The sequence below is a fragment of the Colobus angolensis genome, unplaced genomic scaffold, assembly GCF_000951035.1.
Source record: "Colobus angolensis palliatus isolate OR3802 unplaced genomic scaffold, Cang.pa_1.0 Scaffold89, whole genome shotgun sequence".
In the NCBI taxonomy this organism is placed as follows: domain Eukaryota; kingdom Metazoa; phylum Chordata; class Mammalia; order Primates; family Cercopithecidae; genus Colobus; species Colobus angolensis.
In genome coordinates this window covers 4,736,230-4,743,890 of record NW_012122820.1, presented here as the reverse complement: position 1 = coordinate 4,743,890, position 7,661 = coordinate 4,736,230, and positions in this window count along the sequence as shown.

The window sequence follows — 7,661 nt, the reverse complement described above, 5'->3', positions numbered from 1 at the left end:
AAGAATGCCGAAGATGGAAATCATGGGGACTAAAAAAGATATCTTTTCTCGGCTGGGCACGGTGGCTCAGGCCTGTAATCCCAGCACTTTGGGAGGACGAGGCGGGCGGATCACGAGGTCAGAAGATCGAGACCATCCTGGCTAACACGGTGAAACCCCGTCTCTACTAAAAATACAAAAAAATTAGCCAGGCGTGGTGGTGGGCGCCTGTAGTCCCAGCTGCTGGGGAGGCTGAGGCAGGAGAATGGCGTGAACCCGGGAGGCGGAGCTTGCAGTGAGCCGAGATCGCACCACTGCACTCCAGCCTGGGCGACAGAGCGAGACTCCATCTCAAAAAAAAAAAAAAAAAAAAAGGAAAGTTATTATTAAAGACTACTGACTGTTTAAAGCAAAAATAAAAACAATGTACCATGAAGTTTATAAAATATGTGGCAGTTAAATATATGACAACGATAACACAGAGGACAGAAGGCATGGATGTAAGTATAGTGTTGTATGCTTGTTGTGTTACGGAGGAAGAGGAATGATACTATGGGAAGGTAGCCTGTGAAAAACTAAAGATAGATACTGTAAACCCTAGAGCAACTCCTTAAAAGAAAGAGAAATAATCATCGAATGATGGAAATAAAATGGAATTATAAAAAATATTCAATTAACTCAAAGGCTAGAAAAGAGCAAAAGAGGGAGCAAAGAATAGATGGGACAAAGAGAAACTAGAAGTAAGATGGCAAATTTAAGGAACCCAATTAAAAGCCAGAAATTGTAAGATTGGATTAAAAAAAGCAAGCCTCAACTATATGCTATATTCAAGAAACTCTACATATACACATATATATGAAACCATATATATACATATGTATGTATATATGATTTATTGAATGATACCGATGGGTTAAAAATGGTGGAAAAAGAAATACCACACGAACACTTATTAAAAGAAAGCTAGAATGGCTATATTCATAATAGACAATGTAGATTCAAAACCAGGACTATTAGCAGAGATAAAGAGGGACATTTTATAGTGATAAAGGGGTGAATTCATCAAGAAGACAAAAGAATGCAATACATGAAGCAATATTTGATAGAACTGAAGGGAGAAATAGGCACATACACAATTAGAGTTGGAAACCTCATTATTCTCCCCAATAACTGATGAATCAAATAGAAAACAACCATAGTACAATAGAAGACTCAAAGAACTCGATCAACCAGCATAACCTCATTGATATTTATAGAACATTCCATACAGCAAGAGCATAATACACATTTTATTCATGTCTTCATAGAACATGCACCAAGACAGACCATATACCAGGCCGTAAAATTAGTTGCAATACATTTAAAATATTGAAATCATACAGAATATGTTATTTGTCTACAACAGAAATAATACCATAAATATATCCAGAAAATCCCCAAATAGTTGGAAATTATCACATTGCTAAGTAACTCATGGTCAATAAGAAAATGTAAAAATTCTTTGAATGGAATTAAAATGAAAATGCACATGTTAAAATCTGTGAGATGCAAGCCGGGCATGGTGATGGGTGTCTGTAGTCCTAGCTACTCAGGAGACTGAGGCAGGAAGATCACCTGTGCCCAGGAGTTTGAGTTCAGTCTGGGCAACATAGTGAGAACCTGTGCCCCCCGCAAAAAGAAAAAAAATCTCATTTTAAGATGCAGCTAAAACACTGCTTAGAGAAAAATTTGTTGCCTTGAATGATGATAATAGAAAATAAAAAATATTTTGGCCGGATGTGGTTGCTCATGCCTGTAATCCCAGCACTTCGGGAGACTGAGGCAGCTGGATCACCTGAGGCCAGGAGTTCAAGACCAGCCTGGCCAACGTGGTGAAACCCTGTCTGTACTAAAAACACAAAAAAATTAGCTGGGCATAGTGGCGCACACGCCTGTAATCCCAGCTACTCAGGAGGCTGAGGCAGGAAAATTGCTTGAACCTGGGAGGCGGAGGCTGCAGTGAGCCGAGATCGTACCATTGCACTCCAGCCTGGGCAACGAGAGGAAAACTCTGTCTCAAAAAGAAAAAAAAGAGTGGGGGGGAATAAAAAATATTTTAAGTTAATAATCTTATTTTTCACCTTACAAAATCACAAAAAGAAGAGCAAATTAAACCTGAAGTAAGCAGAAGGAAGGAAATAATAAAGATAAGAGTATAAGCCAAAGATGCAGGAAACAGAAAAGCAGTAGAGAAAAATCAGTGAAACCAAGAGCAGATTTGCTAAATCAATCAATAAAATTGATACGCCTCTAGGTAGCCTGATACGGTAAAGGGAGAGAAGACACGAATTACCAATGTCAGGAGTGAAAAGGGGGATATCACTGCAGGTTCTATAGACATTAGAAAAAATCAGGATATATTATGAACAATTTTATGCCAATACATTTGACAAATAAAATGAAAAATTCCTTGAAAATCACAAACTAAGAAAGCCCAAACAAGAATAAATAAACTGAAGAGCCGTATATCTGTTTAAAATTTCAAATCTGAGCCAGGTGCTGTGGCTCACGCCTGTAATCCCAGCACTTTGGGAGGCCGAGGTGGGCGGATCACTTGAGGTCAGGAGTTCAAGACCAGCCTGGCCAACATGGTGAAACTCTGTCTCTACTAAAAATGCAAAAAAAAATTTAGCTGTGTGTGGTGGCAGGCGCCTGTAATCCCAGCTACTCGGGAGGCTGAGGCAGGAAAATCACTTGAACCCAGGAGGTGGAGGTTTCAGTGAGTCGAGATCACGCCACTGCACTCCAGCCTGGTGACAGAGCGAGACTCCATCTCAAAAAAAAAAAAAAAAAAAAATCAAATCTGTAATTTAAAACCTACCAACAAACTTCGGACCCAAATGACCACTGGTGAACTCTATCAAATTTTTAAGGAAGAAATAATACTGATTCTACATATGTTTTTATAAATTAGAAGAGAAATGATGCTTTCTAACACATTTTATGAATCCAACATTTTCCAAATACCCAAACCAGAGAGAATTATTACTGGAAATGTATCAGTGTCCTGTATCAGTCTATTCTCACAATGCTATAAAGAACTATCTGAGACTAGTAATTTATAAATAAGGGAGATATAACGGGCTTATGGTTCTGCAGGCTGTACAGGAGGCATGTCTGGGGAGGCCTCAGGAAACTTCACAGTCACGTTTGAAGGTGAAGGGGAAGCAAGCAGATTTCACATGGATGGCAGGAGTGAGAGAGAAGGGGGCGGAGCTACACACTTTCAAACAGCCAAATCTCGTGAGAACTCTAGCACAAGACAGCCCTTGGGGGATGGCACTAAACCATTAGAAACCACCCTGATGATCCAGTTACCTCCCACCAGGCCCCATGTCCAACACTGGGGATCGCAGTTCAATATGAGTTTTGAGTGGGGACACTGAGCCGAACCGTGTCAGTCCCTTATGATGATAGATGCGAAAATCATTCACAGAAATCTTAGCAAATTAAATCCAGCAATGTACAGAAAGAAGAAACCACATGACAAAGGGGTTTCTTTCAGGAGTGCAATATTAATTTAACTTTTGAACATCAAGTAATGTGATTCACCACCCTAATAGACAAGAAGACAAACTATGTGATCATCTCAATGGATGAAGAAAAAGCATTAGAAAGAAAAACTCATTCATGATAAAAACTCTTTGCCAACTTGGAACAGAGTGGAACTTTTTCAAGCTAAATAAATGGAATCTTTGAGGAACCAACAACTAACATCATACTTATTAGTGAAAACTGTATGCTTTCTCCTTATGATTGGAAAGAAAGCAAAGATGTCTGTTCCCTCCCCTTCTACTCAGCATTATACTGGAGGTTCTTGGCAATGCAGCAAAGTAAGAAAAAGAAAGAAAAGGAAATAATGGAAAGGAAGAAGTGAAGTGGTCTTAACAGTCATCATGATCTTGTCTGTAGAAAATCTTAAGGACCCACGAAAAAGTGAATAGAACTAATCAGAATTTTTAAAGATTGCACAATATAAAGCCAATATACAAAAAAAAATTGTAAAATTGTATTTCTATATACCAGCAACAAATAATTAGAAATTTAAATAACACAATATCGTTTACAATAGTGTTAAACAACATGAAATACTGAGGAATAAGTTTACTAGCCTTAGCAACATGGTGAAAAATACAAAAACTACAAAAATTAGATGGGTGTGGTGGCATGTGCTTGTAATCCCAGCTACTCAGGAGGCTGAGGTGAGAGGATCACTTGGGCCCAGGAGGCAGAGGTTGCAGAGAGCCGAGATCACCACTTCACTCCAGCCTAGATGAGACAGGAAGACTGTTTCAAAAAAAAAAAAAAAGGAATAAGTTTACCAAGATACGTTTACGTGAAAAACTCTATGCTTATGAATCGTAAGACTCAATATTGTTAAGTTGTCAGTTGTCCTCAAATTATTCTTTAGAATCACATAATAACAAGCTGATTCTTACATTATATGGAAACTCAAAGTTCTTAGAACAGACAAGACAGTGTTGAAAGAGAAGAAAATTTAGGTGGGTTTATGCTACTTGTTTTCAAGACATTAAAAACTACAGTAATCAAGACAATATCATATTGGAATAAAGATGGATGAGCAAATTGAGAAATAGATTCTTACATATGGAGTCGATTTGGGTCAAAGGTGCCAGTTCAATGGGAGAAGTCATAGTCTTTTTTTTTTTTTTTTGAGATGGAGTCTCGCCCTGTCGCCCAGGCAGGAGTGCAGTGGCGCGACCTCGGCTCACTGCAAGCTGCCCGCCTCGGCCTCCCAAAGTGCTGGGATTCCGGGTTTGACCCCCCCAGTTTTTTTTTTTTTTTTTTTTTTTTTTTTTTGAGATGGAGTCTCGCCCTGTCGCCCAGGCAGGAGTGCAGTGGCCGGATCTCAGCTCACTGCAAGCTCCGCCTCCCGGGTTCAAGCGATTCTCCTGCCTTGGCCTCCTGAGTAGCCGGGATTACAGGCGCACGCCACCATGCCCAACTAATTTTTTGTATTTTTAGTAGAGACGCAATTTCACCATGTTGGCCAGGCTGGTCTTGAACTCCTGACCTCGTGATTCACCCTCCTCGGCCTCCCAAAGTGTTGGGATTATAGGCGTGAGCCACCGCGCCCAGCCCAACCTGATTTTTTTAAGTGCAAAGATCTAAACAGATACTTAGCAAAGAAAATACACGGATGACAGATAAGCACATGAAAAGATGCTCAACATTATTTAGTTTTTAGGGAAATGCAAATTAAAGCTGCAGTGAGATGCCATTACATACCCACTGGAATGGCCAAAATTATAAAGACTGGCAGTACCAAGTGTTGACAGTGATGTGGAGCAGCTGGAACTTTAATTCATTGCTGGGAGGAATGCAAATACGATACAGCCACTTTGGAGAACAGTTCGGTAGTTTCTCATATAGTTGCTTTATGACCAAACAGTCCCATTCTTGCAGATTTACCCAACAGAAATGAAGATGTTTGTCTGCAGAATGACATGCCTGAATTTTCTCAGCAGTTTTGTTGATAATAGCTTCAAGCTGGAAACAACCCAAGTATCCACAAACTAGTTAATGGATACACAATAATAAATATAATGGATGTAGTTATTCATTGGAATACTACTCATTCAATCATATTACAGTGTGGGTGAATTCAGAAATATTACGCTAGGTAAAAGCAGACACAAACGTGTACGTTGCGATTTGCATGAAATTCTAGAAGAGGCAAGACTATCATGATACAAAGGAGATCAGTAGTGCCTGGAGTCATGGGTGAGAGGAGGGACTGATGGTGAAGGGGCACAAGAGACTCCTAGGGGTAATGAAGATCTACTATCTTGCTTTGTTGTGGTTACAAAGTGTATACATTTGTCAAAACTCATCAAACTTCACTCTTAAAATGCAGAGTGGATAAATAATGGAATATTGACGACAACAAAAAGGTACAAACTACTGATACCTGTAACAGTGTGAATAAATCTCACACTGTTTTCATTCACTGTTGAGTGAATGAAGCCAGACACAAAAATACATACTCTATTCTTCTGTTTATTTGAATTTCTAGAAGAAGCAAAAAAAAATATATTAATCTGCACTGAAAAAATCAGAGATATGGTTGCATCTGAAGCAGGAGTGGGGAGTATTGGCTGAGAAGACGCCTGTGGTAATTTTCTGGGATGGTGGTAATAGTCTTTATGTTGACTGGAGCGTGAGTTACACAGGTATATGCATTTGCCAAGACTCATTGAACTGTACACTCAAGATCTGTGAATTTCATTATGAAATCTGTGAATTTTCACCTAAGATCTGTGAATGTATACCTCAATAAAATTTTATTTAAAATTTAAAGCAATGCTTTCATATGCACCATTTTGTTTGTCACAGTAACTTGACAGAGAGGAATGCAGCAAAAACTCTCCCCATTTCACCTTATAGAAATCCAATGTTTGAATCAATTATATGACTTGCCTGAGATCACACAGCTGGGATAAGAATTCAGTCTTTTACTCCTGTTCCTCTCTTCTTTCTATTTAATGTACTGTTTAGTGGTTTAAACTGAACCATGAACACAACATATGTGGTCTTTTGTAAATAAGCGAATGGAATGTGATGTTCTGTAGCCAAAGCAAACCAGTATGTTTTCTGAAGCAGTGGGACCCAAATAAAAACAGGAACGTAAAAATATCCTCTGCAGTGATATCTCACATGGGCATGGCACAGTGTTTAAAGTGCAATCCGTATCCCATCATTTTCACCACCCTTTGTTAAACTGTAAAAGAAAACCACTCAATGACAGCAATTCTGGTTGACAACTTACAATTAATCAGCAGAGTTGTTGTCCACGTGAGTTTGTTACGAAGTTCAGATAGATGTGAAGCTGTTTTGTCTGAGACGTCAGTCACCCATTACTGCAGGGGTGTTAGTGCCCTCAGACCCTTCTTCCTTTCTAATGGATGTTTCTCCTAAAAGTGCAGTCATAGTGGAAGCAGTTGATTTCCTCGAGCACAGAAGCATCATTTTATCACTGAAACGTGATGATATGAAATAGCTAGATCTTCCTGGTAACTTCGTAATGTCCAGTTGTATGAAGTCACAAATGTCAAGGCTTCACTGTCAAAGAGGTATGGTGGATTATACGTTCAGCGATCAGAGCACTCAGTGTTTTCTGGTTCTGATTTCTCCATAGAGAATTTGAGAAATAACTTTTATGGTGAATCGATTTCTAGATACTGTTACTATTAATTGGCTTCTACAAAAGTTTAGTTTGGCTTAGGTAAGTTCCAGCTTTGCCTGGTTGGCGGTTTGTTTCTATAAGAGCTTCAGATGCATGAGTCCATTCCTGCATCTTTCTACCTCTAGATGGGGCTCTTCTCATTTCATCCTGATTTCATAGTCTCCAAAAATGCCAGGGAAGAAGATGGCACAGCTGCTAATTGTCATGCTTTCTTCTTTTTATGAAGGTTCTCACATGAACAATAGTCCCTTCCTTCCTTCCTTCTTTCCTTCCTTCCTTCCTTCCTTCCTTCCTTCCTTCCTTCCTTCTTTCCTTCCTTCCTTCCTTCCTTCTTTCCTTCCTTCCTTCTTTCCTTCCTTCCTTCCTTACTTCCTTCCTTCCTTCCTTCCTTCCTTCCTTCCTTCCTTCTTTCCTTCCTTCTGTCCTTTCCCTTCCT